Source organism: Galleria mellonella, unplaced genomic scaffold (genome assembly GCF_026898425.1).
Source record: "Galleria mellonella isolate WM207_F2 unplaced genomic scaffold, CSIRO_AGI_GalMel_v1 utg93, whole genome shotgun sequence".
NCBI classification, from domain to species: Eukaryota; Metazoa; Arthropoda; class Insecta; order Lepidoptera; family Pyralidae; genus Galleria; species Galleria mellonella.
The window spans coordinates 2763326-2782965 of NW_026442176.1; the positions used below are offsets into that span (position 1 = coordinate 2763326).

At 32.2% G+C, this 19640-nt stretch overlaps 1 protein-coding gene across 1 annotated transcript in view; it reads right to left on the reverse strand.

The window, feature by feature from the left end:
* The window catches only part of LOC113516600 (dual specificity calcium/calmodulin-dependent 3',5'-cyclic nucleotide phosphodiesterase 1A), a 295443-nt gene extending 286535 nt beyond the window's left edge, over positions 1-8908 (reverse strand). Inside the window, 1 exon segment of the mRNA XM_052902620.1 lies at positions 8748-8908. The gene's annotated coding sequence lies outside the window, so the exon portion shown is untranslated.
* Between the last annotated feature and the right edge of the window lie 10732 nt (positions 8909-19640).

A 19640-nucleotide genomic window follows, 5' to 3' on the forward strand; every position in this document is an offset into this window, starting at 1 on the left:
CGAAATACCACTTAGAATCATTTACGACAACTCAAAAGCTTGTATCGGGGAAAAATCGGAAAATCCCATCTCTGTTATAATCCCGAGTAATAGTCGCAGGTTCGATTCCCGCGCAATACTAACTTTTATATTTATGAATATGTCTGTTCTTAAGGGAGTGTTTTCTATGTGTAATCTGCGTGTATTAAAAATAAATGTACTACATAGAACAAATTGCTTAATTTGGAACTAAATGGCCGTGTGTATATACAATGGTATTTATTAATTTATCTAATGAATGGAATATAGAAAGATTTTATCCGAGCACTTCCAAGTTTGTTGCTTACTTTGTTAATACAATAAACTTAAATGCTAATTGGTGCACTTAAAAGGCAATTTATATCATCTTTCTTTCTTATTTTATATATTTATGTGGCTTACTTTCTTATTTTCGGCAAATTTGAGATTTACAGTTGATCATTTAATATTATGATGCCATTTTGAATAATTAAAAAAATTGAAGTAAAGGTAAAAAATGAAATGAAGGCGAATTCATTCACAAGATGATCTTTGTACTTTGAAATGAAACGTTGCAAAAGCTTGCGGTTATGTTTGCTGATCAATCAAACCGCGCTGTAATTCGGGATTCTGTTGTGGTTAGTCCCGACTGTAATCCTAGCTTACATGGGACACAATTTCCCTTTGCACACACTTGTATATCTCATATCGGTCATATAAAAACTTATTCGAGAAAAGATCTTGTTTATTTTCTTCCCTATTTATATACTAGCTTTTACCCCCGACTTCATCTACGTGACTGGGATAATATTAACTCATCGGGATAAAAGTAGCATATGTCTTTCTCTATTTTATTTTATATCACAAAAGTGGCAAATAAGCATATAGCCCATTTGATAGTAAGCGGTCACTGTAGCCTATGAACGCCTGCAACACTAGAAGTATCACGTGCACGTTGCCGACCCTGAAGAAGTTAATATACCTTTTTTTAAAGAACCCTATACTGTAGTCTCTAGACTCTAGAGTTTTTTAACGTCGGCAGGGAGCTCATTCCACAACTTAAACCTTCGCGAATAAATTATTGTAAATGTATATCAAACTTAAATAGTGATTGGTTAAGCTATTAGGAATCTAAGAGGTAAAAAACAAATTCACTTTCACATTTATAATATTAGTAAGGATATAATCAAAGCCCTTGATATGTTTTTAAAAAACAGGATGTTCCCAATTTGTCAACATTTCTTTGTCGCTGTTTTTACTAATATGCCAATTCATTAATGATTTTCACTTCTGTTAGTCTCATATTCATTTAATAACTATAGAAGTTGCTAGCAGTGAAACAAAATCTACTTATAATTTCGAGATTCCACGTTCTATATGTAAAATATTTTCAAACTAATGTATCACATATATCACTTTGAGTATTATTATGCTTTATTTTCATGTCTATAGTGGAGGACGACAATATATCGGTGCAATATCATATATTCTGTGCAATTGCCAAGTCATTATTGTTATTAGAGTAATAAAGATGTCTAATATAGATATGGTCAGTACAAATGTTAATAGGTAATAACATTAGATAATACATAAATGCTGTTCAAAATTAACCTTTTTTACATATAATGACAATTATAGTTTTTTATAAAAAAGAAAATTTATAAACAATTGAAATAAAACAAAATATCAATCAATCGTCTGTTGACTTGATATATACAATACATCAAGTCAACAGATGGCATTTTTACTTACAAATAATATATTAATAATTAATACATAACAAGAACCAGCATATTTTACAAACAAATGCTTCCATAGACAATAACTAAAATAACTGACTTGCTTTTTCATGTCACATCTTTTTTAAATGAAAAAACTACGTTGCAAGACTGGACATTTTATTTTTTTAATGAGATAATAATACCTATATGTTGGTACTGTGATGGGTATATTAAATATCGGTTAATTCAATATATAATATTTATTCAATACAGATACGTCTGTAACTGTATATCTATAATAATTTTAATTTATTTTCACCGCATTATTACATTTCTGTTTTGCCAAAGTTTGACTGGCAGAGAATGCTATATAGCATAAAGTCCGCCTTTCTTACTCGTACCAAAAATTTTTTGTACAAAATTTGTTGTGACGCTTTCCATCAGGTGGACCGTCAACTTGCTTCCCATTAAGTCTTCATCACCTTTCTATCCTTATCCCAATTATAGAAATTTTAGTGTGGACTCCTGCTTGACGTGAACTATACTTGGAAATTTACTTGCTATTCTAAGTGTCATAAAAAAATGTGATTACAAAATATCTCGTATTTTTTCTGTGAAGCAATTGTGATTCACTTCACAAGTGTATTGACATTTGTTACATTTAAACGTGTTATAGTCAAAATATTAATATTTCTTTATTTATATGATTTTGTACATTCACTTTTAATATAGATATAAGGTTATAACAAAAATGCATGCAGGAGGATTTATATATATTTATTTATCTCTTAAAGGGATTTCTTTCAGTCAACCATGGAAACTCGAAAGGAGAAAGTATCTATAGTGTTTGTATATAAAGATACATATATATTATGTTATCCTAATACACACAACTACAAATTACAGTTAGGTATACATAAAAGTGTTAGGAAAATCAATATAAATAAATATATAAATACTTAGCTGAGTGTGTGGATTTAGTACATAAAGTATCCTATATTTTAAGTTAGGATATATGCTACTCGTGTACCAAATTTTATTCATATACTTTCAATGGTTTTTGCGAGAATGAATAATAAATATTCATTCATCTATCCATACTTACTAACTTTCGCATTTATATAAATAATAGGATAGGATAATAGAATTATGAGTGTTATACAAAATTTAAATAAATTGTGAGCAAAACCCGTTTCTTTGTAGTTACGAAGTGAGAACATTATCACCGCTCTTTTTTATATCCACGAAATAGTAAAAGTTGGTCAAGGGAGCAAAGTACTCGTACAATAAATCAATAGAAAAGAAAAAAAACTTGAATAATACCCTATACCAAGCCGAGTGGCCAGCGTACTAATAATACAATAATAATTATACTCTTATAGGTAGAGAGACTCGTGTACAATAGTGATTTTAATAGGTCGACGTTATGGTGTTTGATAGTAAAACCCATTTCATCTTTTATTTTTAGCTGCGTTTTGTTTATCATTTTTTGTTCCACTGCCAACCAGTGTTTGCCTTGAATGTAAAAACTCCAGTTTTTCCATGGACAGTCGTATTGTTAGAAGCATTATTGTAATTAATTTGTCTCGGAATACTGACCAATTTTACCTTAAATGCCTTGGTATATATAAAAATATAGTTTTATGTAGTCTAATCAAGAGATAGAGCATTTCATTTAAAATATAAATGACATAGTTGAATAGAGTTGAATAGAAAATTTACGTTATACCGATTTATCTGTAGATTTCCATTCTGTTGATTCTATTATCGGTATTGGCTAATTTAATTAAATTTTGCTCTAAAAAAATCCAGATCTCAACCGTGGCTAAATATAAGATGTAACATGAAAAATTTCTAAGTATTGCAAAATAATTAGTCGTATTTTTATAATTTAAGAATTTATCGTAAAAAAAAACTTGCGTCATTAATTTAAATAAAATTAATATTAGTTTAATATGGAGTCTATACGGAAGCGAATTCTATTTATTGTAAAAAGAACAAGCAAAATCAGTTTAGAATTGGCAAAGAATTCGTAAACAAGTTTATTTAAATAAAAAATATTTCTATTCTATTTGATACGGCAAAACCATTATGATATAAATTTTACTTACTATTTCAGTTCTTTGTGTAATAAATTCATAAAATCTTGTTACTTCTCCCTTATTGCGTCTGAATTTGATGGGTAAATATAATCTCGTATAGATACTCAAAAAGCTTTTCACTTCATTTGTATTTATGTCCTGATTATTATTTTATATTCTTTATTGCACTTGTAAATTACACTGTTAATGCATTTATAAATATTGTGAGCAAGAGTGAACTTATCTTTGATAGATAACTCTCAGTCAACCCAATACAAATGGAAATCATATCGTTAGCGGGCAGATAAAATGCAACAACTATTATTTTTTTTTACAACACAGGGGGCAAACGAGCATGCGGCTCACCTGATGGTAAGTGACCGCCGCCCATGATCACCCACAACACCAGCGGTATTGCAGGTGTGCTGTCGGCCTTTTAAAAAGGAACACACTCTTTTCTTAAAGGTTATGTTGTCGTATCGGTTCGGAAATACTGCTGCTGGAAGTTAATTCCTAAGATAATTTTGTTACACTTGAATTCTAATTTTTGTAAAACAAACTTTTAAATCATATAACTTTAGCATTTTTCGTTCAGGTGCACACAGTAATAATGGATTTGCAGGTAATTTATGTTTTATAAGAGATGGGAATTAATTCGGTAATTTATTTATTAACTTAACTATAAATTGTTCACTTCACTTAGAGTTTCTCAAAATATGTTCACAAGTCATTTATGTTTTATAAGAGACAGAAATTAACCGTATAATTTATTTATTTATTTATTTAAGTATAAATTGCTCACTTCACTTATAGTTATCCAAAAAGTGTAATAAGCACCAGTGTCATGTTACAAATTTTTTTAAACATCATTTTTAGATGATGATAAATTAATTCAATTGTCTCAACATTTATTGATTATTATTATTAATTGTTCATATTTATGAGTTACTTAGTAATTTTATTATTAATATCCTTCGTTCATATAATTCCGATATCACTTTAGAACCATTTCCATTTCACAGTGATAATTCGACAGATATTTGAAGCTTCGTTCTGCATAATTAAATACTCATTTAAAGACAAATGAGTCGCCTTAATTATTTTAATTATTGATTCTCTTTTCTTTAATGTTGAAAAGTCTTGAAATTAGAAAGCTCAAAGTTTGTTTTTATCTTTTTACAAAAGTCATAGTCAATATTGTTACAAACTTAATAACACAACACAATGATAATTAGGAAGAAAGTGCTTTGAAAAACGCATAACCTATAGTTCAGAATTGAAATTATTATTTTATAGTGCTACATGTATTATATATAATAGAAATTTTATTATTTTATTATGTTTATTATTTCCGACAAATACCAAGACAAGCATGAAGACCTCCTGAAGAAGACTTCCAGATGAAGTAAAAACAATTGTCGGAAATTACAAATATATATTAGTATAAGTTCACAAAAATTTCCGTTTTACATATATGTAGACATTATAGGTTCTTTTTTTTTTCCTTAGTCTTTTTATAAGAAAAACTGAATATATTTCTCTCTCAGGGTAAAAAAATAATGAAAATTTTTAAGTTTTTCAAACAAAAATAACGCGCTCAGCTATCTTGTTAATATGAAAAATTTTAATAAATACAGTGAAACAAAGCGCAAGTATTTTAAATCATTACGAATATTATAAATGTGAAAGTGAGTTTGTTTGTTTGTTTGTTAACTTATAACGTCTTAACTATGAAATTTGGTATATACGTATTATATGGGATAGAGAAGGATATAAGGCTACCTTTTAACCCGGTTAGTAAACATTCTGGTCACGCGCGCAAAGTCGCGAGTAAAAGCTAGTAATATTATATCATCGATATAATGAAGTTTTGTCAGAAAATCAAAACACAAGCAGCCCATGTTTTTTTAGCAAAAATATTCAATTCAATTAGTAGAAGACTTTTTCTAACAGTTGCTAATTATTTCTATTTCAAACTAAAATTATTTATTACTAATTGATAGAAATTAAAATAATGAATGCCAAGAATTACGTCTTGGACTGTGACGTAAATTATTTTGACTACGCTGCGCATAGTTGTATTAAAATCCTTTAAAACATTTATGAATATTAAATATTATATTAATTAGAAATAAATAGATTGAAGCATTTTATAAATAGTACAAGCGACTATGCAAGACTTCGCAGTGTTTTTTTTTTTAAATACCACTCATGTTTCTCGCTTTAGCTTTCTATTTAGCTTATGTAGTCTATTTAGCTTTTCGCTTTAGCTTATGTAGCTTTCTATCGGAGAAAGAATCTTTAAAAAAGTCAAATCTTTTCCCTACATATTATTAGTTTCAATATTTAACTCCACACTGAGAGCAGCGGTTAATTAAACAAGTTGGGTTCACGTAAATTAAAGAAAAAGAATCGCGCGTTTGATTTTCGGTGGGCGGGCCGATTCTAACTTCTCTAAATTAACTCGGGTCAGGATATTCTAGGTTGGGATTCTGAAGGTTTATTGCCTGCTTCCTTGTATAGTGAGAAATATTTTAGTTGGAGAAACAATTTATTTGTTGGCAGTAATAAAGGTAATGGACGGGTTTAGCTCACAATATATCTAATTGATACTTAATTTTGACTAATAGAGAATGTCATAACGTGTTATGTTTGTCGCAGTGTACAATTTTTAAATGTGCATTTTAAATTTATTATGCTATATTTAATTGTTTATAAATGCATTGTGAGGTTATAAAGTTGTTAAATACATTAATCATCCTCTACATGTCTTTTTTAAACATGTATTTAAAAAAAATATCTTTTACCACAACTTAATTCACGTTATGACTGTAGGTATACAGGGAGTAAGGGTTGGTATATATAGCAGTATTGTAGTTAAAATATCTATACATATATTGGCTCAATAACAAATATATTACCTATCGGTTATCCAATATATAAAATTAAAATGAAGAATTCGTTCGTAATGAATATAGATATCAGACTGGTATGGGGGATATCGCAATAGGTGGTTATCAAATGTCCAGAAGAACTCAATATATAGATATCGGATATTGTCTGTAACGGGGATATATTCCCTGACCAGCATAAAAAGTGACCTATGTCTCTTTTCGTACTCGAATAAATATATATATATATATATATATATATATATATATATATATATATATATATATATATATATATATATATATACGAACATACTAATACTAAATTAAAAAAAAACTGTAATTTTTTTTCAAGTATTTATATATAATGTGTACATCTGTTATTTGTAAGCTAATGGGGACTAGTGACCCCGTAAGTAATAGTATATGACCTCGACTGTTAAAAAAAATATGCTTACCGCTCTCGTTGAATAAAGCAATCTAAATAAGAACAATATTTTATTTATTTTTTATATAAGTCATAAGAATAAGGTTATATTCATGTATTCATAATCTAAGTCGTGTGATAGAATAGAATGACGACCAATCGATCTCTGCACTGGTTATTTACGCCTGTCAAGGAAAGCGTGATGGATATTGATGTCTAATCGAAAGCCCATATTTTGACTCGAATACTAATTCCATGATGATGTAACAAGTGTAAGAAGGGGAGGGGAAGTATAAGCAATGGGGAATAGTGGCCCCATTTATAGCAATATATCTTCTCAAGTTAACTTAAGTTTAAGAAACACGGTTTCCCGTGGACAACATTGTAGTTAATTTCTGATGACTTAATTACCGGTATAGCGCAATGAAGGTTTTTTTTTTTGATAGGTGGAAATGCAATGGTAACCCCGCCTGCGCCAACGGTATACGCTGGTGGGGCACCAGTGAAGGGTGATCGATGCAAATGAAAACAGACCTGTTAGCCCATCATGATGAATTCATCAGGAATTAACCATGATAGTTTGCAGGAGTAACCGCATGGAGATTGACCTGGTTAGGTATATTGCTAGCAATGGGGTTCTCAGTCTCCATTACTAACAATCCCTTTCCCCCAAAGTCGGGGGGGGGGGATTGTTAGTAATGTGGACTATCAATCCCTTGCTAGCAATATACCCTGTCAGGTCGACTTCCACGTGAAACCGTTTCCTAGAAACTATCATGCTGAGTTTCAGGTGTATTCATTACGATGGGTTAACTGTCCTGCCTTTACATCCTCACTGATCATCCCTCACTGATGCCCCGCCAGCGCCCGCCATTATCAAACATAAAAAAAAACCTCTATCGCCGACGCATCGCGGTGATTGCGTACAATCGAATACCCTGTTTGGGAAAGTAATCAAGGACGTGAGGTGTTGATTTCGATGGCTCCTAACCGAACTGTCTGGACCGAATTACTTTTATCGTTTTTTATGAGGGATTTTATGTTCTTATTAGTTCACGCCTAATTATATTTATTTCAAATCTACTTTAAAAATAAAGAATCTTTTAATCTGATTGTAGTATTTTGTGTATATTTTGTTTGTTACAATCTATCTATAAATCGATTTTGATGATTACTTTTCTGTTAAAAATACCCCGTTATTGATCACGTACTAATTTAATCGAGTTTGAAGTTCGAATTTAAAAAAAAGTCTTACTTGATTTAGTTTTATTAAAAACAAATAATTCTAATACGTCTTTTTTTAATTTTGTTAATACTTTCTTAAACAATAGAAGTATCTAATAGAAATTTAAATCAGGAATTGAATAAAAACCTATCACACAGCTTTACTTTTAAGCTTTAAGTGAATTTTAATGCCTAGCAAAGATTCAAAACAATTTGCATATAAAAGCCGAATAAGACTCAACGTATAAACAGTAATATTAACATAATTTATTCCATTATCGTTTGGCACCACAATAGATGTGGAATATTAATTTCGTAACCTTCAAAATATCAGTAAATATCGTAACAATAATAAAAGTTACAGATTTCATATGAAAAATTAAAAGTTGAAATATAAATAACAAACCTTTACATTTCTGTCACATACACTTTTTCAATTTTCGAATTTGGAACTCACTTCACTACAACGTACACTGCAGTGCATTCAACTTAACACACCACCGCCGCTCTTCCGGCGCGTTTACGTAACCGTAAAATAGTACGGTAGGAGCCGTGCTTTCTCGGAAACGATATCGGCGCGTCTGGCGAAATCGCGTCGCGCCGACCCCCTTACAACTACTCCTGTAGCCATAACTGCATTGCGCCCTATATGAAGGCTCATCACTACGGAAATTGGTCTTTTTAATTCCATTCCGGGCAAAGATCAGGTACAGATAAGTGCAATAAAATCGGATACGTTTTTAATGGTCCAAATTTGAGTGGGGGTAATGTAGTGTCGTTTTATTACTGTCGTTCGCCACTCGCGTTCTGTGGTAATTTAATCGTTTCCCTGGTACCTTGGGTGGATTAATGGTGTGTTTTTCGCGCTCGTGAATTTTCCCCTTTAAGGGATTAGTGACGGTGGTTTGTCACTGTCATATTTTTTCGATGAAAATTTCGATGGAAATTCTTTAAGCATACAATATCTAATTTATTTTTGGACTACTTTAAAAAATTAGACATAAAATCCATAGGAATATTATAAATGTGTGTTTTTTTGTTTGTTACATTTTGGAATTTTATATAGATAGATACTCTTTATTGTTTCCTCCAAAAGATTACAATACTAAACTTATTATAAATATAAATAATTACAAGAAATAATCAATGAGAAAACAATGAGCGACCTTATCGCTAAGAGCGATCTCTTCCAGGCAACCTTTGGATGGAGAGGAGGATAAACAGTTTGGTGGGAGGCACGATGAAAAATTTTGTTAGTTCTATACAAATAATAATATAAATATTAGATTATTATATATATATATATATATATATATATATATATATATATATATATATATATATATATCTTAATGGCTAAACTAATCATAAAAGTACTTTTGAGGGTGTAGAAAGATATTCAAAGTGACAACTGTTAATAGTGAAAAAATTTACGATAAAAACTACTTTTTCTATAATTTAAAATATGTAATGGTGTTTTATTGTTATAAATTTCATAAGAATAACTACTAGCTTAACTTACGTGTGTTTTAGTCAGGCTCGCGTTTGCGTCACAGCCGCTTTTGTCTAAGGGTCCCGGATGATCCCGTAACTAGTAATAGTAAGTTAAACCGGTAGTTATTACATTAACATTGAATGGTGTTATAATATTCTTCTTGATATTATTATTGACCACGTCTTTGCCCGTGCAAATTTGCAAAAAATATTTAAAATATTAATTCCCAGATATGCACTTACCAGAGAGAGACTTTGTACAAAAGTCGATTGCTTGGGTACCTCTGTCTCATTCGTGTTTCAACCGTGAAGCAGTCGTGTTTGCATGGCTGTGTTTCGGTTTGAAGGGTGGGATATGACGTGAATTTACTGGGTACAGAGGAATAACACCTGATTCCTCAGGAATGGCAACGCATGGGGGGTATCATGAGCGAAACAGTATACTCTGTTATGTCCATGGTACTGCTTATGTCTATAGGCGATGGTTACCACTTTCCATCAGGTGGGCCGTCAGCTTGTTTGCCATTCTAAATTGTATAAAAAAAAACTAAACATTTATGGGTCGTTGCTAACAATATAGAACGACTTCCGCGAGGTTACCCTGGATACAAAGGTTTTCAAGGTTTTCAATTGGAATAATGAACCTGTAAATAATATTTTCATCTAATGTATGTACCCATATTCGTGCAATAAATGATTTGAATTTGAATCAATTCGTATTGTGTTCGCCAAAATGGCTTAACGGATTTGATTTCGTCCACATCGTTTCATCCTCCACTGGTGCCCCGTCATTGTATACCATTATATACCATTAGCATAAGTGGGAGCACCATTCCATCTCCATTCATTAAAAAAAAATATATGGAAGATATTTTGTCCGCGGACAAAAATTCCTTTATGATTACTTCGTCTGTTCAGGTTTATAAGTTGGATTTAAGAATCGTCAACTTTTGTTTTCGTCCAACTATAATAAAGAAACTTAAAATCGTAAGAAAACGTGTATACACGGTTTATACATATACGAGTAGTAAGGAAATGTTTATCGCCGACATAACGTCCATCATCTGTGCGAGACCTTAAGCTCTTAAGAGCATTCATACCGACATGTTCCAACGTTTCTATTAACTGTAAATTTTCGAAATGTTCACTTATTCATTCATTTAAACAAATATTATACTCGTAAAGCGGAAACACGCAACCGCACACGCACATGCACACACACATACATACACACACACACACACACACACACACACACACACACAGAGAGAGAGAGAGAGAGAGAGAGAGAGAGAGAGAGAGAGAGAGACTAAACGATTGGTGTGACTTTGTGGCAATTATTGTTTTACTATATTTCAGTAAATAAATAGAATCTACCTATTTGCGTGAACGAAGTCAGGGTGGGCCACTATATTACAATACCAAAATAGACCACCACATTTGCGTCCCTCTTAAACCATCACCAAAGGCTAACTATGGCTACGAACCCTCCTGCCAAGCGTGGCAACTACTGGACCTTATGGGGGAGGATTGGAGGAGCATGAAATAAACTTATACTTGACGGCTTTTCCTTTAAGCGGTTAGTAACTCGATACTCGTCCAGTTGAGTGTTCTCGAACAAAATTCGGCACAACCATTAAGTTTTTAGCCTGACATTTGATTGATCATCATCCAGACTACAGAAAGGGTGAAGCTGGCTATGATAACTTAAAAATATATTTTTTGGGTCTCGGACTTTGGACATCATGATATTTTTCCTTAATACCAGGAATCACAGTAAATTGTCTTGTTTGCTTATAGTAAAAATCCGTAACTAATATTATAAATGCGAAAGCAAGTTTGTTTATTTATTATGCTTTCATGTTTAAAATGCTGGATTTTTTCCTGATTTTTCTTTCATTTAAAAACGTGTAATGTATGATATTATGTCATAATATAAAGAAATAATAATATTTTATAGTAAAATATTATGAAGTAGCAAAAAAAAAAATAGCAATATAATATCCATATTAAAATCCTACCGAGATAATCGGAATTAGTTGTGTAAGGTCAACGCCATAAGCATACCAAAACTACCAACGAAGAAGCGCGTTGTATGCGCGGTGTAAGTATCTCGCGTCACGTGGAGTACAATACAGAGGGCCTACCATGAAATGTTTTCCGAAATTTCGTAGTCGAACGAAATACAAATTTGATGTTAAAATTACATAATACTTACCATTTAAAATCATTAAAAATATGAAAATATTATTCCATTGAACTTTTATGGTAGGATTTATGACGAACGAAATGTTAGGCTCCATTTACTGGGCCGATTTAAGTATGAACGAAAACACGAAATTGAGTCCGAAACTTCGGAATTTCATTTCATGGTAGACCTCCAGAGCACAGTACAGTCAAAGCTAAGTATCGTTAATTATATGGCTGTAGTGCATTTCTGGTGTGAAAATAATCTGACATCATATTCAGACCTTTCATCTGAACCAGCTGTTTTCGTTTTAGCTAATCTCCCAATATATGTGTATATTTATTCAACAAATATATAACTTAATATTATCATATCAATTCACCAAACAGTATAATGTTCTTAATTAACTACTTCTTAAAATTTTCTGAGCTACTGAATCGAAAAAACAGCACAGGTTTTCAATTGGGATGGAATTGCCACTTGTAGTCGTTAATCGACTTACCTTTGAATTTCTAACATAAGCAACTGAAACCCTATGCTATTGTAATACAGTGTAATTTAGCTAGAATATTCAACTAGAAATCCTATCATGAATTTAGCCTTTCTAGTGACTCTCCAAATTCGCCAACTTTTCACTGTACTTAACAATCGCGAACTCTATCGAATAGCCATCTGGTCTATCTGTTTTACACGTGTACTATATTTGAATAGGTTTTCCTGAGTTGTAATTAATGTAAGTATGCATAACAGCTATTAACTGTCCACTGCTGAACATAAGTCTTTCCCATAAGGGGAGTTTTGTCAGTAGTTCCCACGCTTGGCTGGCGTGCTGGCAAACGAAGTTAGACTTTTAGATATGTTTTAAGAAGGACGCTGCTACTTATCCCTCTACCATTAATTTCCTTTAGTCGCTGCTTACGACACCCACAAGAAAGTAAGAGATAGCCTATTCTATGCCGGGACCACACGGACAATGTAAATTAGTAATATTAGTTATTCCTACTTTTATTGTTGCTTATGTACATTTCTTCTTATAGAAACAATATATAAAAACCCGACTTTATGAATAAATTTATGGGTTTGAATATGGGCTAATTTATTATAGATAATAAATTACATTATATTCCTAATAATAAATACACATATACTTCTGTATATTATGAAATCAAATTTCTAAATGAATCCTATATATCAATTCGGAAGCTATTAGGCATTTTATTGTTTTTACCTACTTTAACGGAAGACAGCTGTAACTTATTATGTAATTACGTATACATGCTTTTTTTATAGAATGATAAAAGAATACCTTTAGTGTGCTGTCGGTTTACGCCAGTGGAATATCAGTAAGACTACGCTTATTGACTTCACCAATAGGTGAAGATAATGTCAAAGTTTTTAACTTACGTGAATAAATCATCAGGTTCAACCATAATGGCTTCAAGGAGGAAATTGCTAGCAATGAAGCCAATAGTCCATACACTTTTTTATACAACTTAGAATGACAAACAAGCTGCCAGCCCGTGGGATGGAAAGTAATAACCGTCGTCTATAGACATGAACAGTATCATGAACAATATAGAGTGTACTGTGTTCTCATAACATTCCCCTTATCCCATTTCACTCGATTGAATAATACCATAAAATGTACTCCAAAAGTAATGAATTAATTCGACGCATAATTATTTCAATTAGTACATAGAATAATGTAGGATTTGTTAGTTCATTCATATCGGACGACATCCGAACCATTTAGATTACGATTCATGATCGTTTCCTTCGATAGCCAGTAACAAGCCTATCGGCGTTCTCTGAATAGTAATTACTCATTGGGATTGCTTTCTGCTCTCAATTAAGGCCTCCGTCTACGACGGACGTTTTGTCCTCATCAAAATTTGCCTTTATATAAGCCGTGTACTTGAACAAGAATTGTGCATTGTAGTGTGCAGTTTTAGCGGTTTTATTACGCCGAGCCCTGTCTTTAGTAAGACTTAAAAATATGGGGAAAATGTTCGTTACCTTCATAAAATAATATACCCGGTGAAAATTGTTATCATTAGAATTTTTCATTTATATAGCAACTTTGACTTCGTCAAAGGAATACATTACAGGGATAAAAAAGCATCCCATATTATGAGAACATGGTTTCTGTGAACTTAATTTATTCAAATCCTTTAAGCCTTGCACGTGATTCAGTAATGAATATTCGAGGCAAATTTAATATACGAGGTCTGTCCGGAAAGTTCGTATAAAAGTGTTCTGGAATGCGAGAAAGAGGAGTGGGGAGGCCAGGTAAGCGCAGGACCCCTTCCTTATGTCCCTAACAATGCTTCAGTTCTGGTCTGACCGCCGTGCGGTGCGAACTGGCTTGTCACGCCATCTGTGAAGTTACCTCTTAACGAAACCCCGTCGGCATGGAGCCCGCTTCCGTTGAAGAGCAGCGCGTCGTAATCAAGTTTCTCTCGAAACTCGGCAAGAATGGCCGTGAAATTTTTGCCGATCTAATTCCACGGGAACCACGAACAAAAAAATCAAGAAAATCCCGCTCAAATGTCAAGACAATGTTGATTGTTTTTTTCGATGTTCGGGGGATTGTCCATCAAGAATTCGTCCCTCCAGGCCAGACAGTTGATGGAAAATTCTACGTCGATGTGCTCAGACGCCTCAAAGCTCGTGTGGCACGAGTTCGTCCAGAATTGGCGCGAGAGGGGCGTTGGATTCTTCACCACGACAATGCCCCTGCCCACACCTCTCTTGTTGTCCGTGAGTTTTTGAGTAAAAATTCCATTACGGTGACCGAACACCCCCTATTCGCCGGATTTGGCCCCGTGTGACTTCTTCTTGTTCCCAAAAACCAAATTGGTACTTCGGGGGCGGCATTTGGGGGACATAAATGAGATAAAAAAAGCTACGACGGGGCAGCTGAGAAACCTACAACCAGAGGACTTTCAAGGAGCCTTCTCACAGTGGAAACGGCGTTGGCACAAGTGCATTATGTCACAGGGGGAGTACTTTGAAGGGGATAAAATTGATTTACCTGAATAATTGTAAAATAAAATTTTTAAAAAACTTTTATTACTTTCCGGACAAACCTCGTATTATATAATAAGCTACTAATTTATAAATTCTTTCTTTCCAATATAGGTATCGTCTTTAATATCATTTATTTATTTATACTTTTAAAGTTGGTCAAAATATAGATAGCTATGTATTCGTAGATGCATCACATAAAACTAAATTTCATAATTGGTATAAAATTTAATTCAATGAAATCTTTGAATTCATTGTTTTAATTTATTCTATTTTCATTATTACCGATCATCTCTCCTAAAAGGTGACTCTTTCATTCATGAGCCACGGTCCTTTATGGGAACCTCGATGGTAGCCTGCAGGGGTTAATTTCTGGGACAGGGTCTGTTCATGCATGAGTAATGAAGGACCAATGAATTCCCCAAACGTATTACCTTTGAGCCGAATAACAACTGGCTTTTGCAGTTTCAATGCAGCATTGTAACTATGGGAATAAACTATTTATAGAGATACATATTGTAATTAATTTATATCTGGTATAACACCAAGGTTTGCTCGCGTCTTAACAATTTGGCAGTACCTTTTAGTCCCCGCGAGGACCGACAACGGGTCTTCATAATTGATTTGTAATCTACTAAGTATTATCGTAAATTGAATATCTTTGAATTTAGCTTAATAGATATCAATTGTGTACGTATCTTTTACATTATCAATCTGAAAGCCGCGCACTTTATTGCTTTCACAAATGTTGTATGTTTAGTCCATTACAATATAAGGCCATTATCCAAACTAAATCCCTAGAATCTTAGGATTACAATGAAAAATGGATTTTCGGTAACTCTAGTTGATAGGATTTCAATACTTTTTATAAGATAAAAGTACATTACGTTTATAAAGGGCTATAAGACTAATAGGTCCTTTTGTAATTTTATTGTCAAATGTTTCGTAAACACTCATTATATTTTAATGTAATAACTTCTGATTTAACTTACATGTAATTAGATCGAGAAGGCTCACCTAGTTTCGGGATCAATTCGTGATCCTTAATCATGAGCGGCTGTGACTAGCTGACTGAGTTGATTGTACGCCTCGGCCCGTTGAGCGCGCGGCACCGTTATAGGCTTTTATAATTTACCATACGCATTTACCCCACAATATTACCGTAGACTACCTATGGTTGTCTAAAACTAATTAACTCACTAACTAACGAACTACATGCTTTTAGTTTAATCATTTTAACGAATTAACTTACTAAGTAATAAACTACATAATTAAAGGGGTTTTTACCACAAATTTTTATTTGTATTATGATTGTTTATTTCTAATCGTAATAAAACCCCATTAAATACATACAAGACATTATTTAAACTTAATTAAAACATTTTAATAACTTATCAATGTCTTAATTTTATCAAAGGGAGATCTGTCCCATTCGTGTTTCTGCCATGCAACAGTTGTGTTTGCTTGGCTATATTTCGATTTAGAGGAAAATGAAATTACAGGGTACGAAGGCATCTTAGTCTTCTTAGTGGCAATGCATGAAGGCGACACAGTTTATTGTGTCCATGGTACAGTTCATGTCTATACGTAACGGTTACCACTTTCTATCAGGTGGGCAGTTAGCTTGTTTATTATTCCAAGTTTAAAATATTCTAAAGTAATAATATTTTCTTTTTCTTTTTAACTTAAAACTATCTAATCAACGTAACCATTTTGTTTATAAATTTTCACACTACTGGGTCGACTTATATCAGTTAAAGTGTATACTGAACAACGTAAATAATATTTATAGTGTTTTGAGAAATTCTCTGATTATCCCTAATCCAATAACATAGTTCAAATTAATATTGTATTAGATGATAATATGTATATATGAATAAATGTATATATTTACAGCACAAAGAGTGCAATGCACTTGTTAGTAGCATTGTATTTCTCATTTGCATAACAGTCTTTTATTTCTATTCTAATCTTGTCTGAGATATTATAGAAAGTTGTATAACAAACAAAATGAAATAGAATAGAAGGATTCTTATATTTCGCTGCATTACATCGAGAAAAAAAAAAACAAGAGAAGTTACTTCAATTGTTAATGCATTCCTTGTACTTAGTTTATTGCACGTTAGTAAATGACAAAATATTTCATATGCATATTACAAATATGATGAATATATTTGAATTTAGAATAAAGAATCGTATGTCTACAACCTAGGTCTACAAAATATGAACAAAAGCTTAAATCAAAAGAAAAAAATATAGTTCTCCGCAATAAAAATAACAGCTACAATGGCAAAAAAATTTAAAAATCGATTCATAATTTGTAACGACTTAATCGCACAATATAGTTACAAAACATCGGACGAATTAAGAATTTCCTTCGTATAATAAATCAAACCGCAATGAAAATAAACCTTTTTTTAAATTAAAAATAATTACACCCGGAGCTCCGTTTTATCATAATAAAAATTTATAACGCTAGCACAAATTAAATAATAAATATTTTTTTTTTTATACAAATAAGAATGGTAAACAAGCTCATGGCCTACCTACCTCATGGAAACTAGCAACGACCATCTATATAATTGAATGTGTTGATCTGCGTGTATTCTATGTATAGCTAATATGTATGAATTAAAAAAAAAATAAGCACTATAAATTATACAGAAAATATAGTGAGATCCATGAGGCGTAGTTATTATTTAGAACTTTAGATGTGTTATGTCTCCATACTCTATAATTTCACTGCTACGAGTGGTATCTCTAGTCTGATCAATCAGATTTATTACTTAATACTAGAAAAATGAGTGGGACAGAAGTACCCAAGTTGACGGCGTTTGTCACCTTTTGGTATATCATTTCAGCCGTTAAGTGTCCATTGCTGAACATAAGCCTTCCCCAGAAGGGGAAGTTATCACGCTTAACAGGCTGGTTGGCAGCCGCAGTTAGACATTTAGTATTTACCATATGTTACTTATTTTTTTTTATACAACTTAGAATGGCAAACAAGCTGACGGCCCATCTGATGGAAAGTGGTAACCGTCGCCTATAGACATGAACAGTACCATGGACATAACAGAGTATACTGTTTCGCCCATGATACCCCCCATGCGTTGCCATTCCTGAGGACTCGGATGTTATTCCTCTGTACCCTGTAAATTCACGCCGTATTCCACTCTTCAAACCGAAACACAGACATGCATACACAACTGCTTTACGGTTGAAACATGAATGGGACAGAGGTACCCAAGCAATCGACTTTTGTACAAAGTCTCCCTGTAACTCATTTCTTAAAACTGATATTAGTATTTATTAATAGGGTCTCATAAAAAAAGGGATTTTCTATAATTTTTTCAAACCTTGTAATATATAGTGCCATTGGTACAGGTACTTTTTTTTCGAGTATTTGTTTTTGTTTTTTGATAATTTACAAAAATGTATGAAAAAAAGCTAAGACCCTATTTATAACACCAATTTTAAGGAATGAGTTACGTTCATTATAATACTGTCTAATTATAATTTAGAATTTTATTACGGCCGTTAATGAAATATAATTTATTGGTGGTAATTTTACAAACATTGTGTACTGTTTTTATATACATTTAATAATTTGATTCTGACATGGAACAGACAACAAAGAAGTGTAAATTTACATTTACATATTTTAATTAAAACTTGTCCAGTCAAGTTATGGAACAATTTTTTTTTCCATTTACTTTGATAATTTCGAATTAAAAAAAGAAATACCACTCTTTTTGGTTTCTGAAAAAGTAACGGCAACTAATTATCAATGCGACAATAATGGAAATATTTATTTATTTTGTTTTAGGCAACTTAGAATAGCAAACAAGCGAACGGCTCACCTGGTGGAATGTGATAACCGTCGCCTATAGACATGAGCAGTACCATGGACATAAAAGAGTACAGACATACTGTTTCGTCCATATATCCCCCATGCGTTGTCATTCTTGAGGACTCAGGTGTTCTTCCTCTGTACCCTGTAAATTTATTGCCATATCTCACCCTTCAAACCGAAACATACCCATGCAAACACGATTGCTTCACGGTAGAATTTCACGATTTTATGATACAGTAGTTCTACGTAAGAAGGAAAAAAGTCTACCAATTGCATTATAAATTAAGTATATTTGCAATATTAATGAAATGTACGTATATATTTATTGTTTACTAACTTTTACCCGCGACTTCGTCCGTGACTGAGATATGCTTATTAATCAGCATAAAAACATGTTATATCATTTCTCATTTCATATAGTACGTATATATCAAAGTTTATAGTGATTGATTCACCTTTTACGACGCCAAGAGGTAAAAAACAATGTGATTATTAACCGATTCGAAAAATAAAGGTTTTATAATTGACAGTATTTTTTTTTCACATTTATAACGTTAATGATTATGATTTATATGTATGTATATGGTAATATTTTATTACTCTTCAAATATTTAGATAAAATAATTAAACTATCACTAATATTTATGATCAACGTTTTACTTATTGCGAAATATTGTAAATCGTTTAGTTTTTTATGAAAATTTAAAATGTAGATAACAGCTAGAATGAACGTATTT